The sequence below is a fragment of the Aedes albopictus genome, chromosome 1 (genome assembly GCF_035046485.1).
Source record: "Aedes albopictus strain Foshan chromosome 1, AalbF5, whole genome shotgun sequence".
NCBI classification, from domain to species: Eukaryota; Metazoa; Arthropoda; class Insecta; order Diptera; family Culicidae; genus Aedes; species Aedes albopictus.
Window position 1 is genome coordinate 198324886 of NC_085136.1, and position 27477 is coordinate 198352362.

The window sequence follows — 27477 nt, forward strand, 5'->3', positions numbered from 1 at the left end:
TTCCAGCCGGCTACTCGTCCGGGTCCTTACCAGGGATAGGGTGCGACTCAAAACTCTTTGCGTGCCGCACACGCTGCTACGAGACAGCACAACAAACCAGAAGGAGACGAGTACGTGCAATCGGTTGTGTGTTGCTCGCTTAATTTGCCGCGCGCCGGAGCTCCGCGGAGGTCTCCTGTCTCTCACGCTTTGTCGTAGGGAATCGCGCCACTAGGACGGTGGCTTCTATATTCGTCTGTTTTCCACTATAACTCAGTCAAATTTGAACCAATTGACACAACTTTTGGAATGGGGTTAGATAGGTATAGTATCTACCCGTGTACAATATTTCAAGTCAATTGGTTCAAAATTGACTGAGTTATAGTGGAAAACAGACGAATATAGAAGCCACCGCCCAAGTGGCGCGATACCCTATGCACTCTCTCGGTGCTTGTCTCCGTGCTTTGCACTTGGCTTGATACTACGCATGATTGGGAGAATTTCGAATCAAACGACCTATCACTTGTCAACCCTTGACAAGCTTAACAATTTTGCCGAAACACAAACTCTTCAATTAATTTATTAAGTGATTTTTTTCTGTTTGGTGCCAAGCACAGTCCCAAGCACCGTGCATTACTCCCTGCGCCGTAGAGCTAGGGCTGCGGTTTGTCTCTCGTACAATTACGAAAGCTCTAACTCATACGTCTCTTGTCTCTCGGCAAAACGGGAGACAATCACTTGCGATTGTGTGAAGCACACGCTTTATTCGCACCGCACGGTGCATGCCGCCAATCCCTGGTCCTTACCGATGTCGTAGCGGATCGGTCTTCGGCCTTTGCCGGAATGACTTCAGACACTCGGATGTCGTAGGGCACTTCACGGGTTTCTTAAACCAAAAATCGGCGGTGTTCTGGGATGGGGGAAGGCATTATAATCGGACCTATATTGGTTGTTCTAGTAGTTACCTGATATCCACTTCACCAAGCTTCTTTTCACTTGCTCTTCTTCAGACTTCTTTCACTTCTCCAATTTATTTCTACAACTTGTCTCTAGCCTTTCAAAACTGTCTTGCTCGACGAACTTTTTGTAAGTGATCCTCAGTCACGGAGTCGTCGAGCGCTCGGAGGTCCATGACCTCTTACTCAGGCCATTGCCACCTCCTCCCATTTCTTATTTCTTAATAGCCCCATTACGCCACCCCTCATGGCCGCCCAAGAATGGTAACCGTCCATTAAGGTGGCCCACATTCATATGAAAAACAAAAAAATCGAAAAATGCCAAGTCTTACTTCCTAAATCAGTTGTTTTGGACTCCCAGAAGCTACGTTCAAAATTTGAGCAAAATCAATTAAGCTTAAGGGGGCGCTCAAAACGCTTGAAGTTTGTATGGGAAAACTTGGCCAAATGTATGCAGAAATTTTAAGTTTTTGAATTTTGCCGCTAGGTGGCGCTGTAAGCGTTCAATTATTAAACCCTTTGGTATTATTGTAGGAGACTATATGTCAAACACCGCATGTCGAAGACCGCAAAGTAATCCAACGTCTGTGAAAAAAGTTATATCCTTGGTAAAGTGATAAATGACTTCGAATTGGCTGTTGACGTTGCTTTCCTAGCTCAACGGCGCTCTAATATGCAAAGCGAGCTTGATGATCTTGCCAATCGCTCCTCGGTGGTAGATCTTATCACCAACGTTAACAAGACCAAAAAGTTAGATGTAAACATGGCCAACCCTTCCAATTTTACGGTAGCTGAGAATGCAGTGAAGAATGTTGAAAGCTTCTAATATCTTGGTAGCCAAATGGCTGCACCAAGATCAACGTAGGTGCACTGATCAAGATGGTGAGGGCTGCTTTTGCAAGTTTAAGAAATGAATGGAAAAACATCCACATTAGTCGACGTCTCAAAATCCGAATTTTCAACTAGAACGTGAAAACTACGCTGTTGTACGCCAGTGAACCTTGGTATGTATCAGTGGAAAACACTTAACGGTCTTTATCAATAGATGCCTACGGTATATAATGTGTTCATGATGGCCTCACAATTGGATCTCCATCGTCGATGTCAACAAAAGTCGATAGCGGTAGAAATTCGGGAGCGAAAGTGGAGGTGGGTCGGCCATACACTGCGCATAGACGGAAACGAAATCTATATGCAAGCGTTAGATTGGAACCCAACAGGACATCTCAGCAGAGGCAGACCTAGAGGATCATGCCGGCGCAGCCTCAACTGCGCAATCAAACATGTCGACAGAATTTTAACCTGGCTACAGGTCAAGGGGATTGCGGGAAATCACCCAGGACGGAGATCTTTCAATTCGGCCCTCTGCACCACCGCTCAGGAAAAGTAAGTTAAGTAGCACATTTCTCACCCCGGGGTGACGCCTGCGCTATCAAGTGACAACTGTTGACGAGATCATAGGAGGCCATGACTCTTCCTCTTTATTAGGTCAGCGTGCGACTACGTCAGACGTACGTCGCTGTGCTGGGCTATTCTCATTGAGAACCATCAGCTAAATTCCCATACGTATAAAATGGAGATACTTGTTACTGAGGCGGCAGACGTTGTTGAGAGCTAAAGATAATTATCCTTAAGGTGGCCTTCGGGAAAGTAGCAAAGTCGATCACGACATTATTGTCCAAGATCATGTCAAACAGCTACGAAATCAGCATTACCAAGAGACGATTATTGTGTGAGGCGTTTCTACGTTGATCCTGAGGTACGCTAGTTCAACAATGAAAATGAAAAGGATTATTAATTTGTAGTATGCTAATGATCATGCGGGTAGCGAGCGCAAATCACACAACATCATCGGAGACGGTATGCATGAATACCTTGCCTGGATGATCTCAATAGGATACATTCTGGAAGAAGAAACGAAGTGCTAGGAAGGCAGTGGCACGAAAAAAAGACTCGAATGAATGCACGTGTCGGCAAGATGATGAAACGCATGAAAGGGTGGATCTAGCGTATGATTTCAAACCTACCGAAATGGGTGGACAGGCCTAATGGAGAAGTTGAATTGCATATGACACGAAACTTGTTGGGTCATAGTTGTTTCATGAAATGCTTGCAACGGTTCTGACACGTAGCGTTACTGCTCTTTGCCGAGGAATCACTGGAACATATCATTTTCGAATGTCCACCTTTTTGCTGCTGCGACTGAGGGAATAATCAGGGCCGAATGCAGTAGTTTGGTCAAAGCGTATGATTGATCCGCCCTTCCGGGATCCACTTGAGCCGTGAGCGGCAAAGCTGGGAGCTAAATAGCTCTCAGTCGCTACTTGAGAGAACTTCCTACTGTGAGGAGAGTAGTAAAAGTCCGCTGCCGAGGAGGATCCGAGTAGTGCACGTAAAGCTGGAGTGCTAAATAGTGCGCGGTCGGTAACGGAAGAACATACCTCGTTGGGAAGTTCATTGTCGGAGTAGAACAGATCCATCGTTGGGGAATGCTTGATTAGATAGCAAAGATGAAACGGTGTCCGAGGCGTCTGTGAACCGGAAGCTGTCTACAACCGCAATCACTGGTTTGATCATGGCACCTGTTCGGAAAGTATCGATATCGGTTTCAGAAGAACTTCCGATGTCAGAGCATTCTTTATCGGGTAGGTGTGGAAAAGTAGGCTACGAAGGGAGAGGGGATGTTGAAAGTCGGCCAAAAAAATGCTACGTCCATTTGTTGATGCTTCCTTATGATAGAGGGAGGGCCCTAGTTATTTTTCATGCGGACGACTCAATAGCATCTCGATAATTCGACTCATCAAAAGACCAAATATATTTCTTCGAATTAATGATTCAGTCATGCTGAATACCCTTTTTAATAATTACACTTTTCTCGGATCCCACAAGCTATGCATAGCTGACGACAGAGAATCGACACGTTTGAGTCCTTTTTCGAATGAATATTATTTAATGTGCGCAACGACCATGAATAATTTATCACTCCATAATGAACGAAAATTGCATGAACATATATTTAGCTTATTTCGACTGACTTTCTTATCCCTATGTGCCCGTACGTAGCGTACATACACCTTCCGGTACTGCTCACAAGAGTAAAATTTCGAAATAGATGGGTTCCGACCCAAGCTTCCTCCCAGCGGATCGAATGCTAGTTACAACGGTGTGAAAGATACCGAACCTCGGGATGGCAGTCAGCCAGTGGCAAAATTGTACTCGAAAATGAAGCAGAATCGAACAGACATTAATTATAAACTTGTTCCGAGGGTAGGTATGGTACTGGCTGCCGGGACGGAAATGAAACGGTACCCAACAACTAGAGCATGACGGTTAGCATTCCCCAAGCGGAGATTTTCCTGACTCTTTTCTTTTGTTACTGGAGGCACTGCGAAGAAATTTATCACCGCTTGTCTGCTGTATCCTTTGCAGCAGGATCCTTATCTCGGTGGTGGCCGTCTTCGATGGAAGGAAAGTTGCGAATTTCATCACCAATTTAACACCATTGATAAATAATTCAATGGAGCATCGATCTTTTTGTCGAAACAGGTCTTTCTTGGAAATAACCACCCCATCTTTATGTTACTCATTGCCGCATCCCTCTGTCAAATTCCACACACCTACTGACCGAGCTCATTAATATTTAGATTTATTCATCTTTCTTCAGACGATTGTAGCCCGGTCTTATAGAGTTATCCATTTTCATGAATAAAAGATTTGCACATTTGAGATTCTTAGTACTCGCTCAGAGCTGCGTGTTCTTTGACTCCGATACTGGTGGTTGCGACTTAAGAAATTATATACTAAAGGTGTACTACTGGAAGCTTTTGAATGAACTGTTTGAACGATTCTCATTTTAATTACTGACCACCATTACTGTTTGTCAGATGATGGGTTTCCTTCTTCTTTTTGTCGAAACATCTACAGTGGAAAATTGCAACGCAATGGCTAGCGCAATACACAGCGAATCAATAATGAACTATTGGTCTGTCTCAATGGCCATTCTACGTGTCTCTGATAGATTTTGTTCCAATACATCCGAATCCAGGTTCAAATTTTCTTCAGTACGTAACAATTTTGAGATATAGATAGTACCTATAGTTAATATGGAAATGTGTGAAAATTCAATGTCCAGGTAATCCAAACAGCCATCGAGGATTGGAGACCTTCTGGAAGAACGCCGATTCAATTGTTGTGTGATCGCAAGGAGCTCTCCGACGCGTCCAGAGTAAAACTGTCAAGCCAGGGAGTACGATCAGATAGCAAGCCGGTCAGTATCCGGATCCATCGCCAGTCCGAGTCCGCTAGGGAGGAGCACTCCGGTTCACCAAGCTCCCTGGTCTACTGCATGAAGTGGATCATCAACACAGGCCCGTGTACAGAAAAGGCGACAAGGGAGGGGGTTTCCTAATTTTGGCAAAGGGCGGAGGAGCGCCTAGTGTATGGAACATTGCCAATGGGAGGAGTTACACCCCCAAAACCCCTCCCTTTGTGCACGGGCTTGCATCAACACCGCTAGAAATGCGATAGGGAGGTGCACTCCTGAAAACCAAGAATGGAATCGTATCTAAACGTCCATTCTACGACATCTGTCGAGCATCGGGAATCTGCTCGGAAGGAGTATTCCAAGCCGACCAGTTCCAAGCAGCTATAGAAACTGTGACAGTGGCAGCCGAGAAATATCTAGAGCTCGGGAAAAGCTCTTTGCGTGGCTCAGTGTGGAACAGCCCGCTCACACTGCGCCATTTATCGAAGGATCCGCCACCATCCTGAGAATGCAGACAAAGTCGTCTGTAGTGGATATGACGAATCCCCCTTCACGTACCACCGAGTCCATGACAAGCAAAAGAAATCAGAGTCCGCTCAGAAGGAGCACTCTGATTTGTCCAGCCTGTTCTCACTGTGACAATCGCCCTGGCACCAGAGTCCGCTCACAAGGAGCGCTCGATGCCATGCAGATTCCACTGCTGAGAACCCGAGACAAATGAAGACCACTCAGGATAAACGCTTCAAGCTGTCGCACGTAAAGCCATTGTGTGGTGCAACAACTGCAAACCAATAGACGATCGTTCTGGACAAACAGCGTCTGCTGTCACACGTGGCTCCAGGGAGAGAAAAAATGAGCCAATACTAGTTTCTCAGGAAGTGCCCCTTCTGGAGTAAGGATTCCCAGTAGCTGATGGAATTGGTCCATCTCCAAAGAAGCCGTAACTTGAATGGAAAAGCAACAATCCAACTACCTTTGCTGCGACAGGAGAGCTTCCAGCCCGGGGACAGTATGTTCGCGCCCATCGGGCGCTCCGGTGGAACAAGTGCCCCACTTTCCCCTATCACGCGAATGAAGACGAAAACGCGGGAGCGCCATCAGTCAGTAGCAGAAACTTGTTCACCCTCCGCCATCATCAGCTCGTGAGTGAACGCTCGTGTTGCCACCACCGTCGGAAGCTCAGCGTCATCATCATCATTGCTGTCATCGCGCACGGAGAGAGCCGACCGCGTGGGTTCCAGTGCCTCCAGATTTCTAGATGGTTCTGGACTATTCGAATTTATGTCGCGCAACATTTTTGCTAGGTATAAAAGCCGAACCGTACCAGCGTGCTGCGAAATAGTCTATTTTAACCCGGCTTACGGTCAAGAAGTGACAAGTGAATGATCGAAATGTACAAGCGTTCGCGTGGCTTCGACAACGCAAGTTAGATTATTACATCTCTCTAATTGTAAAAGTACTTTTTGGGAGGAAAATACCCGCTTGAGGCACTGCGGCGCCTCAACAAGTGACACTCTTGAGTTCCTTAAAATTTCGCAGAGAGTTACGGCATAGTAATGGTCTTTCGTGCTTGCTGTTGACCATTGCTTTAGAGGGTTTAATAAGGAGTGCAAGGATAAACACGAGTCTAAAGGTTTTCACGAAGTCAGTTCAGCAGCTTGGTTTCGCTGATGATATTGAGCTCGCAAATTTGAGACGATGGCGGAAACATACATCCAACTAAAGAATGAAGCCAGGTGAATCGGATTAGACATTAATTTGTCAATGACGAAGAACATGATGGCAAAGGGCTCCAGGGAAGAATCGCCGCACCCGCCACCCCGAATTTCTATCAACGATGATGAAATCGAGGCGGTTGAAGAATTCGCGTACTTAAGCTCACCGACAACGACACCAGCAGAGAAATTCAGACACGCATTGTGGCAGGAAATCGAGCATACTTTGGACTCCGCAGAATTCTACGAACGAACAAAGTCCGCCATCACTCGAAGTTAACTGTCTACAAAACGTTGATTTGACCGGTAGTCCTCTATGGGAACGAAGTATGGACCCTACGTGCAGAGGACCAACGCGCCCTTGGAGTTTTCGAACGGAAGGTGTTGCGTACCATCTACGGTGGAGTGTAGATGGAAGACGGGACTTGGAGAAGGCGATGAATCACGAGTTACATCCCCACGGCGGTTGACAACCGTGCTCGAATCTTACTAACGAGATAGCGTGGTGCTGACGATGGTACTTATATAACTAAACATTAATTCCCCAAATTCGCAATCCTACGAGAAAGGAAAAGGTATGAGATGTACAAAAATTGACAATACGTCTATAAAGTTGGAATCTCTTTTTTCGTAATCTCAATGCGTGTACAAGACCTAAACTTTGAAAACATTTCCTTAGTCAAGTAAACATCAAATCAGAAGCTCACTGAAATTCGTGTCCAGTGTAAGACAAAAGACGTAACACGTGTAGCCAACTAGAATCGAAATCATACTCATACGGAATTAGCACTTAATGCAAAAAATCAAACGATTATTAGGTAACACTCTCGAGCAAACGACAAACAGATATACGCTCCGAGAACCACAAGTACAAGTATGCTCAGTGTAGCATCTATTTGCCTATGTTTAGGTGTTAGTCTTCTAACAACTTTCCGTACCACGCTACAACAACTTCCGAGTAAATTTTCGTCATCCCTCGTTCGAGTTTGTAGTTAATGAAGCCTTTGATGGCAATCCTGTTTGGAAAAAGAACTTTTCATGCGCTGATTAGTTTTCATCTCGTTTCATTTTGTTTTTCAACCCATTTGCTTTTTTTTTCGTCTTGCACCCTTCGTATAATTAGAATAAAATTTCATTTTTATGCGTTGTCTCTCGTTAAGGGAACATTCAGATCCTTTCCCGCTTGCCGTGCCATGTTGGAAGAGCAAGAACTTTGCTGCGACGTGAATCCGCACCCTTTCGTTCCGCAGAAGAACGACGAGACGGCTCAAGTTGTTTGGGACGGATTTTTTTTTATTCCATTGCAACTCTTCTAATGAAAACTCGACAGAAATGCGAAAGAAAAAAAATAACTTCGTATATGCGCTATTAAGTATGTTTATGAGCAATTTTTGTTCCATGCTTGGAAATTCTCCTATCCTTTCCGTCAGTTGCTGCGCTGCGACTGGGAATTTTTGAGATCTGATGCAGGGAGGAAAGTTCGCATCAAGTTCAGAGTCTCATCTTCAGTTGACACTTTTCCGCACGAAATAAACATAAGTATACGCGGAATATTTACACAACTTATTTTAATTTTGATTAGATTTCGAGCTTAACTGTAGAAATTTATACTGAAAGTTACAGTTAACTGGATGAAAATATTTTGATTTGCTGTTGATATTGGCTAATCACCAATTTCGAACTTTATAAATAATTTTAAACAAATCATCACGATATCAAACACAGTGTATTCGATTATTATATTATTTTCTTTAAATGTCGTGTCATACAAATATTGCATCCGTTTGGATTGCAGTAAGTATGTAACTAACAAGGCATCATGGCGTGGCTTGGTAAGCGTAGAAGAGTACATTTTTTCTCGGGATGATTATGATTCTCGGTTGGATGGATTGTGAACATAATCGGTATTTGTCGTTTACTAGCAAGCACAAATTATATACCTAGCGGAGCATCATGACGAGGAACTCAGACAGGCAGCATGACTCGCAATGAAAATTGTGTCTGTAAGCTGGTGAAGTTTATTTAACAAAAACTGCAAAAAAGCTTACGCAAGGACTACGAGACCTTGCCATGTTTCAAATTTCTTCCAAATGATTGTTGTTGCGGGGCAGAGAGGGGACATAGTGATCGCCGGGTTGTTAGCAGAACTCACACAATGGATGCAGTTCGCTTGATGCAGCTTTTAACTGCAAAATCGGTTTATTAGTTAATTATTTCAACAGTTTATAATTACACTATCGGTGTTCTACGTCATCTCAACATCTAAGCTCAACTGTGTACTATGGTCCTCCGGAAAGTAGGGGGTTGGTGTCAGGCCTTACGAGCCAGCCGTAAAAAAACATTGTAACGGAAAATTGCGATTGGAAATTCGGTACGTGGAGCTTCCGATCTCTCAACTTCATTGGGAGCATCCGCATACGTGCCGATCTACTGAAGCACCGCAGGTTCGGTATCGTAGCGTTGCAGGAGGTGTGTTGGACAGGATCCATGGTGCGAACGTTTAGAGGTAATCATACCATCTACCAAAGGCGTGTGATCGGTTGGTGGCCGATCGACGAAATAATGTGCAGGTTTAGGATCAAGGGCCGATTCTTCAAATTCAGCATAATAAATGTGCACAGCCCTCACTCCGGAAGCACTGATGATGATAAGGACGCATTTTACGCGCAGCTCAAACAGCGGTCGCCCAAGCCACGACGTCAAGATTATCATAGAAGATTTAAACGCTCAGGAGGATGAACCGCCCAAAACTCTCCGTTATCAACAATTCACAGTACCGACGACCGGATGTCGCCTCAGCATACGCGGAGAATCTCGAGGCCGCCTTGCCAAACCAGGGCGAGCTCGATGAAGCCCCTCTAGAGGACTGCTGGAGTACAGTGAAAGCAGCCATCAACGACGCTGCCGAGGGCACCATCGGGTACGTGGAACGGAATCGACGGAACGAATGGTTCGACGAAGAGTGCAGAACGGTTTTGGAGGAAAAGAACGCAGCGCGGACGGTAATGCTGCAGCAAGGGTCCCGAAAGAACGTGGAACGTTACAAACATATGCGGAAACAGCAGACCCGCCTCTTTCGGATGAAAAAGCGCCGCCTGGAAGAAACGGAGTGCGAAGAAATGGAACTGATGTGCTGTTCATTGGCGTAGCTAGCGGGGGTTCCAGGGGTGCCAGGCACCCCTTAGAACAAATTTGGCACCCCCTAGAATTTACAGGTGACTGTCAGTGTGATTTAAAACTTCACACAACAATTACAAGCTTTTATTAATGGAACATTTAAACAAAACTAAAGCACTCCCGAAATTACTTATGTACATTTTTACGTTTTGGATATTGGTAAGAACAATCAACAGACTTCTCCATGGATTCCTCCTAAAATACCTCTATCTATTCATACAGTAATTTTTTTAGGCTTCCTTTATGGATTCTTCCCGATATTTCTTCAATAAACTTCCGTTAGGATTCTCCAGGCAGTCTTGATGGGGTTTTGCATACTAGAAATTTCTCTTAGAATTTCTTTGGAAATTCTTACTATGATACTTCTCGGAATTCTTCTAGGGATTTCTCTAAAAATTTCTATTGGGATTCCTTCAGGAGTTCCTGGTGGGATTATTCAAGACAATTTTCCTGGGATCCTTTCAGAAGTTCCGCCGGTGATTCTTCCAGGAATTCCTTTAGAGATGTTGTTCAGAGATTCTTTCAGAAATTTCTCATGGCATTCCTCCAGGAATTGTGGCTAGGATTCCTCAAGCAACTCATGCTGCGGTTCTTCCAGCAATTTCTCTAAGAACTCCCCCAAAAATTCTCACTGTAATACCTTCAGGAATTCTACTAAAGATATTCTTCCGGAAAATCTCCCAGGGTTTCTTTCTAAAAATCTTTTCGGTGATTCTTCCAGTGATTTCTTCAAGGGTTTTTCCAGAAATTCCACAGGGGATTTCTCCAAGAACTTCTATTGACTTTTGTCCATAAATTCCAGCTGGAATTCTTCAAGCAATTCCCGTTAGGACTCCTTCAGAAATACTTCTAGGAATTTCTCCTGGCATACTTACTTGCTGCAATACTTTCACGAAATCTTCCTGGGATTTCTCCAGAAAATCTTCCTGCGATTCCATCAGGGATTCCTCCTTCTACTTCTACCGATCCTTTCAAGGATAACTGTAGATATTCCTCAACGAATTTGTTAGTGGAACTTTTCTTAGGATACCTCTGGTATTCCTGTTTCTAGGACTTCTCACAAAAATACTTCTATGATACCTCCCGGAATACTAGGAATATTCCTCCAGATATTTCAGCTGGGATTCCCCAAGCAATTCGCGAAACTAACTGTGGTACTACAGAAATTATGCTACGGATTCTTCTAGCGCTTTCTCCTGGCTTTTTTTACTGGGATCTTTCCAGGCAATCTCCCTAGAATTCTTTCAGAAATTCCTTTGGTTGTTCTACCAGGGATTTCTCCAAGGACTCATCCAGGAATTCCTTCAGAGATTTTATCCAAAGATTCCACCAGAAATTCATCATGGATTTTCCTGCAGAAACTACTTTTGGCCTTCCTCCAAGAATACTTCAAACTCCTCCTGCGATTCTTCCAGCAATTCCTCCAAAAATTCTTACAATTATACGTTAAGAAATTCTTCTAGTGATTCCTATACGAATCAAATTCACCCGGGAAATCTTCCTGAGATTCCTTCAGAAATTCCTCCTGCGATTCCTTCAGGGCCTTCTCTATAGATTCTTCTAGAATATCTCTACCGGTCTTTGCAGGGACTTCTCTAGGTATTCCAAATATTCTTTCTTTGGATTCCCCCAGACATTCCTGATGGGGTTTCTCTAGAATTTCATGTATAGCTTCCTCCAGCAATTCCTCCTACACAGATAGAAAAACCCGATTTAATCCACCTATGGTGAACAGAACCCTTCTTACACTTATTAAAAATATTGTTGTATTATGCGTATTAAGCAAATCTATTTTGTGTGATTGACCAAAAATTCTAGAAAATATTGTGGGTTTGACATCTAGTGAATTGGTTCCCAAAATAGCATCAGACCATGGGCTTACCAGAAATGCCATACACCTCCTAGAATATTATATGGAATGTTAAAAAAATAGCTTTCATATTCTGGAATATTATATCTTTTGTTAACTGCCAAATAATCTTGAATCGATTAACAAATGGATAAGAAAATCAGCGAGATGCACTTTGTCTAATATCTCTTAATCAGTCGAATAAATTAGCTCCGAAGTACTTGATATTCATGGTTATGGTGTAAAAAGGACAAAAATGATATATCTACTAAGTGAATCAGTTTTGGCATTAACTAGTTATTTTGGCTGTCCGGTTCTTGCATTTTTCCAACAATATATAAATTCAAAGCTTTCATTTAACATATTGTTAGTTTTCATAAAATTCCTGTGTGTTTGTAATTTGTTAATTATAATTTTGTTGAAAACAATAACCTGCTAGAATACACTTGTATGAGATCAGCATAATTTATTGAAAATAATTTCCCATAGACTGGTGAAAAACTAATGCAAGATAACAAGTGAATATAATAATAAAAAAGAATTTATTGAAATACTCTTCGTAAGATATCTCAGTAATCAAATGTCGAATCGAAATAAAATTTCTGGGCCTTATACAAGGATATTGTAGCTTTCATTTGGTGCTTAGAGAACCCAAATCGGTTGACAGATGGCTGAGATATTTATTATGGTACCCTTGGTCCAAAATCTCTCAAAAAGTTAACCTGTATTACTCCCAAGTACTCTTTGAAAGATATCTCGGTAATCAAATGTCAAATCCTAATGAAATTGTATAGGGTTCTTCTAGAATGTTGTAGCTTTCATTTGGTGCCAGGATAACCGAAATCGGTTGACATACGGCTAAGTTACACAAGTTTACAAAATAAAACGAAAGTCGTGAACTTCTGTCAACGACCAAAATTTTTGAAGTACAATTTAGCACTGATTTCGAAACCGTGCTTCAAAAAAATTTAAGTAGAGCAGTTTTTGAGTTTTAGCTTAATATTGAGTTTCACAACTTTAAAAAATATGGAATTTACTAAAATTCAAATATCTTGCATTTCGTTCAATCGATTTCGAATCTTTTTCCATAAATAAAAATTTGAATACAATACCATTCGGTCATCTGAATGCAGGGTTTGCGTCAGGTTGATGAAATTCAAGATATTGGCGTGTTTTAGGGACGATCTCCTTAAATTTTAGCTAAATTTTCAAAAATATATGCAGAAATGTATTTTTTTCAATAAGAAAATAACAATCTAAAAATTCTTTCTCAATGTTTATTTGATGTATCATATGTAGGCGAGTTACAGTAAAAAATTCTGCTCAATCGAAGCATTGATTACGGAGAATGAGATGTGTGAAGTGAGCGACGTTGCTTAAAAATAGAACAAAAATCGATTTCAAATCATCAACCTTGTATGGAAAGTCGAAAAAATTTCCGCTCTACTGTAATTTTTTTCCTTCGCGTTTTCGAACTCAGGGCTTGATTCTACACCAAAAACGATCATCAACTTACCGAGTTCAAAAATGCTGTAAACTAGTGTTATTTATTATTATACAATTGGTCAAAAATCTCAAAAAGTTTAGTTGTATAAATCCTAAGTACTCTTCGAAAGATATCTCTGTAACCAAATGTCCAATCGAAATAAAATTTCTGGGTGATCTACTAGGGTGCTGTAGCTTTCATTTGGTGCCAAGCAAGGATGGGAAAAAATCATTCATTTATTGCGTATCCCTCACTCACATCCACGCACAATCTGATTCGAGTGTGCTTCTCCCCCAGCCAAGCAAAATCTTTCCACTTTCATTGCCCATTCTTTCTAATCGCCGAGCACCGAGCGACGCAAGCAACGACGGCCGAATGAATCGCTACCGAATCTAAGGCGAACGAACCAAGATTGAACGAATGTTTGCGTCCTGAGTCGGGTGCGAGAGCATTCATTTTGGAACGTTCATTTGGCGTTCAGTGGAAGCATTCAGTACTGGGAATTGAATCAGTGAGTGCGTTTTGATTCAATCAGCTGAATCCCGACTAGGCGATCATAACAAAATTATATCATAATATGTTATTATGTTACACAGATTTTTTCTATCATAGGCAGTTATAATTTAGATGCAGGATGTTGTTAAAATAACAAAAATTCTAACTGAAAATCATAAGGGTTCTAACAAAAGTGTATCAGAGTTTGTTACAAATACATCAACAATATATCAAGCCCTGTTCTAAGTTTTTGATGAAATATATCAAAATTATAATACAGTTTGATATTTTCAATTAGGGTACAAATCAAATAGGGTAAAAACTAAATTTTTATACTCATTTTTGGGTAATTATTTTAAGTGTGTTATTCTATTTTTAGAAAATAATAGGTCACATAAAAAAAAACTTTGGATTTCATTATAAAACTTACAAACCCGGACGGGATTTGAACCAATAATCCTGCCATCGTTAATTTTCAGTCGCCTTTACCAATGAGGCTATCACAGCACCTGAAGTGAGTGGCGAAAGAAGCTTTACTGGTTCTACTTATTGCCAGTTTCCCTATTCCCCCATCTCTTGTTTGTCAGTCGCAGAACAAAAATAGACAGAGATTTGAATGCAAGATCAAACAATGAACCTCTCTCCCTTACCAACAGCGCTATCGCGGTGCGCAGACATGCGCACTGAATTACTAATATCAGTGGTGGAGTGAGCATGGCCCGTCGTCGTTTGTTGAACAAAGAGAACGACGAAAAAATAGCCAGTCGACTATTTATGATTGAGCTTCGTCATGGGGTGCCTTCTGGCGGCGTCAAAATTGCTGTAGGGTAATTGATCCGATCATGGAGGAGTTAAGCGCTGGGTTCATGTTTAAACCACAATTGTATCGCCCCAAGCAAACTTTTTACATGGATTGAATTGAAAATAATAAAATCCATCCTTAATCTACGGGAAAATAACGAAATATTGCCACTTTGATGTTGTTATGAGCATTTTATTCGTTTTTATCTGAAAGATTATTGTGTTCCTAATGTTGCGGTATGTGTTCCTAATGTTGCGGTATTTTGTTCCTATTGTTGCGGTATCCCATTGAAATCATATGGGATACCGCAACATTAGGAACACTACCGCAACAATAGGAACACAGCAGCAAACACATTTATGAAAATATTTTTTTAAAATAGGTTTTTGGGCAAATCTTAAGCAAACAAATGGTGCAATCTCATAATTTAAGCACCATACATCTATTAAAAATACCTTTTGGTAACATTTCAGTCGAAAAAGTGCTTAATTGCCATTACCGCAACAATAGGTACTACCGCAACGATGGGAACAATTACCCTAGTCGTGATTCTTTACGGACGGAGATGATTTAATTTGGTTTTTTTTCTTCGCGATGTGAGACCTACGATCATACACGTACCTACATGAGCGAAGGTAAAATGTGGCTTTGTTTTAATTGATCACACACAGTTATATCATAGGCTGATATGATAACTTTTGCAGATGCTATTTAGTTTTATTCTAAGATTTAGATTTTTTTTAGCAATGAAAAAGTTGACCTAATGTCAAAGCAAATATGGTCGAATGATAATAGGTCGTGATAAAAAAAAAGTTTCAATAGAGAAATGCAGTGATCAATTGAGCAGAATTATCATTCACATTTGTATTGTTTAGGATTATTTAGTACCGTATTTGCTATCTCCACGCTCAATAACATCCATTACTTCTTAATACATAGTCTGTTCGGTACTTTTTGACGTTATAATAGGACAGATCGGTGAAGTACTAGATTTGTAGTAATGAGCTGAATTTTAGTATGGTGAGAAGGTTAATTCTCCGTTTCTGCAATGAAATGGTGCAAAAAGCGTGGGTATTATGATTCCTTGCCTAAATTGAGGCTGTTTGAGCAAAACTTTGGGCAACAGTGTTGTTGTTTTCTCAATTTCTCGCAACATAAACAACATAGTTATCCAAAGTTTTGCTCAAACAGCATCAAATTAGGCAAGGAATCATAATACCCACGCTTTTTGCACCATTTCTTTACAGAAACGGAGAATTGACCTTCTCACCATACAAAAATTCAGCTCATTACTACAAATCTAGTACTACACCGAACGTGCCCCATTACAAGTTAGAATATCAGTACTGTTAATATGACATACAAATACAACTATCTTTACTCAATTTTGAGAATTAAAAAAAAAACTCATGTTTAGGTTTCTTCTTTTTTTCGTGTAGATGTTTTCACGCTTTGAAGCTACAAATTCTAGTTAATCTAAAAGCTTAAACGTTAGTCTAAAAGAATTGGGAATCGTTATCTTTTTTTTATGACATTTTACGTTTCAAAATTGGGAATCGTGGAAAAGTGTTAGGAATTTGCACTGTAACGGGACTGGGATATTAAATGAAGGAAAAACTTAGATTAAACATATCAGCAGCTATGATACTATATTCACCCAAAAAATGAATTTGAAGCATTGAGTAAAATAATAAATACGAAAGAGTCTGATTAAATTTGTAGAAGGTGCAATGCCTTTATTTTTTACTCAATATGATGCAGCAGTCAATAAAGTTAAGAAGATCAATTAAGTAATAGTTATTGCTGTGGGCATTCGAAATGCAAATACCAAATACGGGAACACCAAAACATGTGAAAACTTGAACAAACTTAATAGGAGTTCCCATTAACGAAACAGCTGTTACTATATAGTAAAATTCGTAATACTAACAAATCCACAAACCAGTAGCGCCTTGAAGGCCGTTATGCGATATCATTACAGCTAGAAGCTGTACTAAAGAAACTGTTTGTATACCAACAAGGCTTGTCGGATGTAAACATTATTGTCAAATCTAACTTGAAGCGGGATATATACAGTGTCGGACAAAACAATAAGACCACAAGCCATTTTTCATACAAAATGGCCAAGTTTGACGATTAGATACTCGGTTTCTAGTAAACCGATTTGGCTGAAATTTTGACAGCCGACTTCGAATTACGAGAATTTTGATTTGTATTTAATTAATTGAGTTCTGTTCACTACATCAAAAGTTACAGATATACGAAACGACAAAATAATAGGACCATTTTCAGATTATCAGTACCCAGGGATATTTGAGAGTATCTGATACTTGATGATTGATAAACAAGTACTAAAATTAAGGATGCCATTTAAACTTGGGGACATTCTTATTGAATTGGCAACACATAATCATAATAAAAATCTGGTGTTAGAATTTTGTCGCACCGTATATCTGTAACTTTGGAAGTGGTGAACAGAACTCAATTAATTTAATACAAATCAAAATTCCCATAATTCGAAGTCGGCTGTCAAAATTTCTGCCAAATCGGTTTACTAGAAACCGAGCATCCAATCGTCAAACTTGGCCATTTTGTATGAAATAGGACCGCTGGTCTTATTGTTTTGTCCGACACTGTAGATACTACACAAATACTGTAAAAGTATTTGGGTTGCTTTTATAGCACTTAAATCTAACTCCGGAAGATTTGCCGGAAGATGTGCAAATCGAATAAGAGTCCCAGCCAATAAACCTTTGCTACTATACAATACGTGTTCATTGATTTTAAAGTAATCATTACGGAACATTTGTGGCTTCGTGGTCGTGCGGCTAGTGTCACCAAGCATTTAGTCGCATCGTGCTAGGAGCGCGGGTTCGATTCCCGCCGCAGCTGTCAGGAAAAGTTTTCGGCTGTGCCACTGGGCGTTGCATGCTAGTCCGTTGTCTAGTGTCGTGCTTCCTTCAAAGAGCGAATAGCTCACTGGAAGTACTAAACGTGTCCGTGTCTTTTTTAAACATGTTTCCCGAGAGACCATGTCTTTTCAATACGCTAACTCCAACTCCGATATTAGAATAGAGGGGGTTAGAAACAAAGGGATGTAAGTGACAAAAACCCACTTTTGAGTAAATGAGGTTTGAAGTTTTTCATTAATTTTTTCATCCCATACAAAATGTATGGAGTTTCAAAAATAAACCGAAATTTCTCTGATATATTGTAATTTTTCAAATCATCATAAAAATAATCTTAAAAAAGTTCCTGAGAGCTTGAAATCTGAAGTTTTTTTTATATGCTCAGCTCAAAATGGTCACTTACACCCCTTTGCATCTGGGCCGCTCAATAGTATAAGGACATGTTCCAGAAAATTTGTACTATTGGTAATACCGCATGATCCAACCGTTCTATTCGCATTATCAATAATAAAAATAGTTTCTTATTTTAACGAGTCTAAGTTCACTTAAATCGAGTACCTTTTAGCTTTGAGGGTACTCGGATACGCTTCCGGCATTCTGCGCAGTAAAAAAAAAAAAACAAACAAAAAACGAATACATAACATTTTTTTGTAATATATTTAAAAATTAAAATTATTTCATGTTTTGATATAATTGTGTTATTATTCCCACGAATCATTTTATTCAGTTGTAAAAATAACAAAGTTATTACAGAGTTTGTTTTGAATTATTTAAAACAAAATTAGTTACAAAAGATTATAATATATTATGTTATAATTTAGTTCGAAAAAGTAATAAACAGCCCATGTCATAACAAAATTATAACATAATTTGTTAGTCATATCACAATGAGATATAATTATGATATATTCTTGTTATGATCTTCTAGTCGGGATGCCACTCGGTAGTTGAGAGAGCGAACGTTCTTGTCGTATACACCGATGCAAGCTGATTCATATCGCACTCTATTTGTTTCTCTCCTGATTCGCTTCGGTAACGTCGGTGTCGAGCCGTTCGGGTTGCGTTCGTTCCTAGTGCGCCGTGCTCTCACTCAGCATTGGGTTGTTGGCGTTCTTTTTGCTATTTTGCATCGCCGGCATTCGGGTGAGCGAATGAGTTTTCCCATGCTTGGTGCCAAGAGAACTTAAATCGATTGACAAACGGCCGAAATATTTATTATGATACACTTGGTCAAAAATCTTAAAAAGTTTAGAAGTATGACTCATAAGTACTCTTCGAGAGATATCTCGGTAACCAAACGTCCAATCGAAAAAAAAAATCAATAGCGTTCTACTAGGATGTAGTAGCTTTCATTTGCTTCCAAGGGAACTCAAATCGGTTGACAGACGGCTGAGAAACGTGCGTGATTTTTTTTTGTAACGCACATACACACACACACACATACACACATACACACACACACATACAGACATTTGCTCAGTTCGTCGAGCTGAGTTCATTGGTATATGAGACTCGGCCCTCCGGGCCTCGGATCGAAAGTCGGTTTTTCGAGCGATATTTATACCCTTCTTATGGGTGTAAGAAGGGTAAAAAACATGTAAATTTATGCCAACAATAATGCACATAAGGGGAATGCGATGGTTGGCGTAAAATTGTGCTCGAGCTGAATTTTACACGTCTGAAATTTTGTGTGAAAGTAGATTTACACGCCGTCGTTGAAATTTCAAATGTCGAAAATTGTTTTGTTTACTGTCGGTAAATTTAATGGCAAAATGTAATCAAACTGCAGAACCAATGCTGAAGTGAGCGATGCGATAGCGAACAAAACCACAACCTGAGGCAATCATATTTGTGTATGGGACTTGATGTTGAAAGAAACAGAACACTTTGTTACTTAAGGTTTTATTATTTTCCGTATCAGTTTAACATTGAAAACATAACCTAAAAAAGAGCTATGTGCGGAAGTAAAATAAGCTTTCATCAAACACAAAAAATCCTCATTTATCACTTTCCCGTCACTACATGAGGTGCATTCGTTAGCACAAACTTTCGAACAAAACCATCCGTTGTTTTACTGCGTGAAATTCAGGGGAAGCTGCCCAGCTGAATCCCAATAGAAATCTCTAGAGGAATCCCTAAACGAATTTCGAGAATATTTGGAATTTCCAGAGAAATCCTGTAATGAAATCCTATAGGAATGTCCGGGGAAAACTTGTAATTAATTAGAAGGCACAGAATGTTGCTAATTGATTAATTGAGATGTGAATTTGTGAAAAAAAAAAAATTTTGGTGGGATTCAAACCCACGACTCCGCATTCGCTAAACCGCAGTATAGCTTTGAGGGTTCGTTCCTTCGGCATAGTTGTTTTTTTTGTAAAAAAAATCTGCGGTACCTTCATTGGAATTTTATCAGAAATTTCTTAAGATTTTTTGTCCTATAATTTTAATGGCTATTTCTCTGAAATTTTTTCAGTTTTTTCTTTCTCAGTTATTTTGAAAATTTCTCAGGCAGTTTTATCGTATTTTTTGTAATTCTTTATGATTGAATTGTATTTATATTTATTGCTTCCGAAAATTGCTGAACTGGAAATTCAGACATCCTCAACTCGACTGACTCAAAGAAAATTCTATGAAATTCACGAAAAACTTCCTGACAAATTCCCAAAGAAATTGCCGGAAAAATGCCATTAAAATTACAATAAAACTCTCAAAGTTACCAAACAATTCATCTAAGAATAACCAAAGAATAACTGAAGAAAATAATAATATATTCTATAAAAATTTCCACAAACATTCACAAAAAAAACAAAGCAATTCTGAAACAAAATTCCGAAATCATCAAAAGAATTTCTTAAGAAAATTTAGAAAGAATTTTTAAAAGTAATTGCCGTTGAATCACCGTGACAGAATTTTTAAAGTACCGCGATTTATGAAAGAATTTCCGAAGGAGTTTTCGAAGGAATACCGAATAGCATAGATAATAATAGTCCAAAAAATTGACGAAAATTTAAAAAAGTAGAATGGCTGCATTCATTCATTACGTAACGCTAAAATCGGCATTTTTCGACCCCCCTCACCCCTCCGTAACGCTTTTTTGTATGAAACCCCGAAATTTTTTGTATGGACCGTAACGCTCGACGATACTCCCCCTCCACCCCCTAGAGCGTTACATAATTTGTGGATGGCGCCAATGACTTGCCGAAGACATTTCCAAAAAAAAAAATGTGAGGAAGATTTTAGAGTTATTGTCGAATGAATTACCAAAGGCTTCACTAAAGGAATCCCCAAAGCAATTGCCTGGAGAATTTTAAAAAGCAAATAAAAAATTAACAAAACAATGCTTGAAATACTACTAAAAAATTGGCGAAGGAAATCCCGAGAAAACATTTTAAAGGATTTGCTAATGAAACAAAAAGCCAAATAAACTCCTAATGGAATAGCCGAAGAAATTTCCCTATGAAAATTTCAAAGGATGCGTGAAAGGTGTTTAGTATCAAAGTCCAAACTAATTACCTAATAAATTCTTGAATAAATTGCCGAAAGGGATCCAAAGATATTACCGAAGAAATTTGCCATATCCAATGTAATTAATGAGAGAAATAAATTGCTAAACAATTTCCAAATAAATTGCCGGGAATATTCCCTGAAGAACTACCGAAACAATGTTTGCCGAAAGCACAAATTCCTTGTATCATACTCGATTATCCAAAATGTACGAAGTTGAAATTTTGACTTATAACTACAATGTTGGTTTTAAGTAAGTCAAAATTTCAGCTTCATATAGCTAAATCGGAATTTGGTGCGAGCATCACACTCCCGAAGAAAAAATCGAAGTTCGCTCGCTCCAAATTCCAGGCTTCAACTGGATTGATAATATGTTCGTGAAGCTTTAGAACGGAACAAAGGATAATCGAGTCCAAATTTTGTATGTGAAAACGTATTCTCACGGACCTGATTATTTTCAATCTATAAAACAAAGGGGTTGTTGCTCAAACTGAAAATACAAATTCCATTTATTATACGCAATCAAGTTATCAAGTTTTCAAACCTCACATGGCGGGGAAAGTGTTCAATCAGTACATGTACTTGTTGTTGTTGTTGCAACGGTTCGGATTTTCAAAAACAAAATGTTCTTTAAAATATGTATAGCGCGTTTAAATTTGCGGTCTGATTTTTCCCGCGACGCAATATATCATTACATATACTAAGAAATTGAGGGTGGATCGGTATTTCCTTTTACAAAAAAAAAACAAAACAACCTGGAAGCCACTTAAACTGGCACCCCCTAGGCACCCCTTAGGAAAAAATCCTAGATACGCCAATGGTGCTGTTCTCAAGAAACACGGAAGTTCTACCAGAAGCTCAACGCATCCCGCAACGGCTTCATGCTGCGAGGCGAAATGTGCAGGGATAAGGATGGGAGCCTCTTGACGGACGGACGTGAGGTGATCGAGAGGTGGAAGCAGCACTACGATCAGCACCTGAATGGCGTGGAGAACGTGAACACGGGAGACCACGGCAGCGGAGGAAACGACGACACCAGTGTAGCGAAGGACGGAAATGAACCAACTCTCACGATGAGGGAAGTTAAGGATGCCATTTTTTTTTGTATAAAATATAGTTTATTCAGCTGATTTTCTTAAAAATTAATTACAATGCAATCAATTATAATTCAACGTTTAAGTAAAAATCTAGTTCACCCACGTCTATTCTGTTATCACACTTGTTGACAAAAGTGACGTATTGATAAAGTGTTTCATGATTAGTGTTCTTTGTGTTCTGTTTGTGTTGTACAACTCTGGGTGTATCAATTGTTCAAAAGAGAGTCTTCGTCCATTTACAATACGCATCAGCTTGCTTCTCAAATGGTCCCATGCCGCAGCCACTCGAGGACACTCGTGAAACTTATGTCTTAGGGTTTCAACCGCTGTATTGCAGTGAGCACACTGGTCGTTGTTCACTCGACGAATTGTACACCACAGCTGAGCTGTCTGTGCTCCACTTTCTCGTTGACTAGCAGAAAGCACTGATTGCGCTGCTCCGAAGTAAGTTTTCTGCTTCCGATGTTCAGCCAAACTCGCTTCCAGTTCACCGCAGGGTATCGCAGCACGATACGTGGCTGGTCGGTTTGCTCGATATAAAACCGATGATCGGAGGAAGAATTTTGTAAGATTTGAGGAGGCAGGCTTTGTCGTGCCTGCAGGATATTTCTTATGCAAGGAACATCAGGGGGGACATTGGGATGACCTTGGGAGATTATGGAATGATAAAATGGAATGGAACCGATCTCTCGAAGATGACGGTTGATAAGCAAGAATTTCCCTTTCAAGGCAATTAACTGGAGCTTCAGCCCACCTTCATCCCTAGGTCTTGCTAGCTGGATTATTGGCACACGTGCAGGCCCAAGTAGCATTTCAAATTCCATTTGGTTTTGTTTAAATTTTATTGAGGTTTTGTAAGAGCATTACAGAGTTCATTTGATTTTATCATTGCTTTTGACAAGTAGAACTAGCTTTTTATCATTGCCAGTTCTGAAGAGTAAATTAAGAATGCTTGTAGAAGAACCCAATAAAACTACTTATGCCAGAAGTGTAATTGATCTTATTAACAGTTTTGAGAGATTCTTCAGACCCTTTGAAAGATACCTACGTCAAACCGTTCATAAATCCGTAATGTAATTTTATGCATAATTTATGCCATTCTTCGGCAAGTTCAATATTTCCTCACAATTCAATCATAAAACTTCCTTAAAATCAGTTTGAATGACCGAAGAACAAGTTCACTTGAGCAAGAATTCTCTAATATAAACAAATCAAAATATCAAAATGGATGCCGCAAAGTGGAAAAAAGAAAAAGCGGGTGGCTCATTTAAACGAAAATTAAAGAAAAATCTGTCCGGTATACTGAAACTGTCTTCCCAGCCAGTGCCGATTTCCCAACAAAGCAGGATTTGTGATGCACAGGACGTGACGCAGGGTATTTTTTGTACAACTGCTCCGAACGTCGCAACGACGGAATACGGTGTTGGTAAATGTCTTCAACAGCCAGATTTCTGCCAGAACGAGTGGACAGATGACGAGGCATGCCGGACACAGTTACCGTTTTCGGAGGACGAAGATGATGAGGATGACGAAGATTACAAAAATGAAGCATTACTATCTGCAATCCGGAACTGGTCCATTTCCCACAACATCAAACAAAACGCATTGAAAGACCTCATCGCAATAATCAACGATCGACTCCCAAATGTCTTACCGAAAGATCCCAGAACCTTGCTACAAACTGCCAAAACGGTATCTCTTAAGCCAATCGAAGAAGGTCAATACTGGCACCATGGCCTACGAGAATGTATTGAAAACATTTTCGCAAACACAAACGAATCAACGACTTTATCGATAAATATCAACTTGAACGAATTACCAGTATATAAGAGTTCTAAAGAGGAATTCTGGCCAATTCTTTTTAATATTCATGGGATGACTAACATCAAACCAATGGTGATTGGTATTTACTCTGGAAAGGGAAAACCAACTGATTTGAATGCTTTCCTTCATGATTTCGTTAATGAAATGAATGACGTTTTAACCAACGGAATTATTATTAACGATTTCAAAATATCAGTCAAACTCCGCTGTTTCATATGCGATTCACCGGCAAGGGCCTTTATTAAAGGTATAAGTATGCTACTTCCTTTTTGCTGCATTTTCATTATACTATGACAGTTATGAAGATGTAATTTTACTACGTACTTATGACGCCACTTCGTAACAAAAAGACATGCTGACATTAATTTTTGACTGTATGTAGCACACAACTTTTTAACGATCAACCGAACATAGACAGACAGACAGACATCACATTTCATGGTAATTTGTTATTCAAAACATTCACTGATCGTCCGTTTGTCTGTGGTGTAACATTTCAATATTATCTGATTTGCTAATTGATATTGTCATTCCAGGTGTAGCGTATTTTAACGCTCAAAATGGTTGCCAGAAGTGCACAGCTAGTGGAGAATACTCGTACTTATCCCACACCAATTATTATCCTCTATCAAATAGTACAAGCAGATCAAATGCTGGATTTCGAAGCAAATCATATGGATCCCACCATAAATCCGACACACCATTACTTCACCTACCAGTAGATATGATAGCTGACTTTCCAGTAGGCGATTCACTTCATTTGATTGACTTAGGTATAATGAAGAAATGTTTAATAGGATGGAGAGATGGTAAATTCGGAAACTACAGAGCAAAATGGTCTGCGCAGCAGACTGCAGATATTACTAAATACTTGACGCAACTTAAACTACCTTCTGAAATACATAGAAAAGTCAGAGATCTGGAATGCTTAAGCCATTGGAAGGGAACAGAGTTCCGTACATTTTTGTTCTATGTAGGGATAGTAATTCTCAAGCCTTTTTTGCCTGAAGACGTGTATGAACATTTTTTGATCTTTTTTTACGCAATCACTATCTGTTCGGCTGATTGTTATAGCCATTTCACGAATTTAGCTGAATCATTACTCCAACATTACATTGAACGTTATGCAGATATTTACGGAGAAGATTACATTTCAAGCAACGTACATAATCTCACTCATGTTACAGAAGACGTGAAACGTTTCGGCGTTCTATCAAGCTTCAGTGCATATCCTTTCGAAAGTAAATTATACCAGATCAAAAATTTAATTCGAAGTGGACACAAGCCGTTGCATCAGGTAGCAAAAAGAATAAGCGAATTGAATCAATTAGAAGGAAACTACAGTAGCACGGAAGCGCAAGAAGTAGCTCCATTGTTGAAAAAACGCATTCCTGAATCATGTGAGCTGTACGAGAAAATTGATTTTGGAACGTTCTCACTATGTAACGATGCTGCCAATAAGTGGTTTTTAACCAAAAACAATGAGATAGTTTGCTTTAGCCACGCCAGTCAGCAAAATGGAAATGTTTGTATATCGGGAAGTGCGTTGGCAAATATCAGTAACTTTTTCCCAACTCCTTTTAAATCATGTCATTTAAATGTCTACTATTCTAGTTGCGAAAAAGCCACTGTTACTCATTACGCTCTTTCAAGTATAAAATGTAAAATGGGGGCAATGCCTATCCCCAAAAGTAATGTAGGTATAGCATTCATTCCTTTGTTGCACACAATGCGTTAGGATGAGAGCTACATTGCAATATAACTGTCATCAAGTTTTGTTCACAAATCTATCAAATAAAAAGCATCAAAATATTTATTTAAAAGTAATCATTTGCCAATCATGTGGTACATTTCAATTACATGACATATTCGAAATCTACTCTTTGTTCATTTCAAATGAACCTGTGGTATTATCATTAGAAACATCCTCCTCTTCAATAATTGCATCTGCCCGAGCATCATCCCTAGCATCAGCCTGCACTGGTTCAGGTTCGACACTGGTTTTTTTATACTTCAGGTTCGTTGGTCTGTTCTTATGCTTCGATGTTAGCATCTTTGCAGAGAGTCGTTGCTTGCTGTTCTTAAGGATCGTTTTGAAGAATTTTTCTCCGTCCAGCTCTGAAAAATCCTTGTTGGCCTGTCGAACCAGATTCACAAACAGTCTCCGTGTGTTTCCATAGAACTTCAATGGAATTTTTGGCTCCACATCTGCACTGGTTGATGGCTCCTGCTGTGTGTTCCCATCGGACTTTCGTACCATTCCTGTCCACGAGCACTGGGTAAGGAACATTCGCGTGAAGAAGTAGTCGATCAACTTATAGCAGCAATCGACACCCTGTGCCTTGCCTGTGGTACCGCAGATGAAACTCATTCCGCTCAAGAACGTTTGCATCTTTGTGCTGTCTTCCAGGGATTTTTCCAACACTTTCAAATCATCAACGGCATCGACTGCAGAAAATGCAGGCTGCACATGCTGCTTGGTTGAACTGTCATCCAATCGTTGTGTACGGCAATGGCAATGCGTCATGGCGTAATCTTGCCCAGTTTGAATCTTTGCCAGAGCCTGCATTATTTTGGATTGGTTTTCCAAAATGACACGTTGATTTTCCAGAACCGGATCGATACCGTTGTTTTCGCCATCATTTGTCATGAAAAATATCGATGACTGCGGTGGTTGTTCTTCTTCTTTTTCGTCAGCTTCTTCCGTTACGTACACCATTTGTTGATCGTCCACAGGGCCAGCAATCTATCATCAAAAATTATATTCAAGAGAGAAAACCAGTAAGGTTAGATGAAACAATTGAGTCATATACATCATATTTGAAAGCATAGGAATGAAATCTTGAAAAGTTTTTTTGTTACCATTCAGACTACTGCTGAGAAATTGCTACTTACACATAGATTCGTAGCCGGACTCAAGATTGAGTTTACTGCCATTTCCTGTTCGTGTGTAGGTCCAGATACGCTCTTCACAAGACTGTTAAAGTCCTTGGCCACAAATACTTTACTTGACTGGCCGTACCGTATACGTTTTCTTGGAGGCGGCATTTGAATTTCTTCCACTTCGGTATCAGATACTGTTTCCATCCGGTCGAGTTCGTCATCAGCTTCCTTCCGTGTGAGAAATTCCCTTTTCTTCACACAATTAATCTTCTCCCATTTGTCGTCTGGCATAGATGTTTCGATCTGCGATAATTTTCCAACCAGGTGTTTTTTCGGCCACCATAAGATCCCGTTACATTCCCAGCCACTGGGTACGACGCAGAGACAAACTTCCCCGGCTTCAATCGTTTGAATTATTTTAAAGGGCATCCTAGAAGCAAACGAGTTGTTGATACAATCAGTGAATGAGAGAAGATTAACATAATTACTTACACTACATACACTGTATTTCACGGAAAACTGTGTAATTTGCGATCA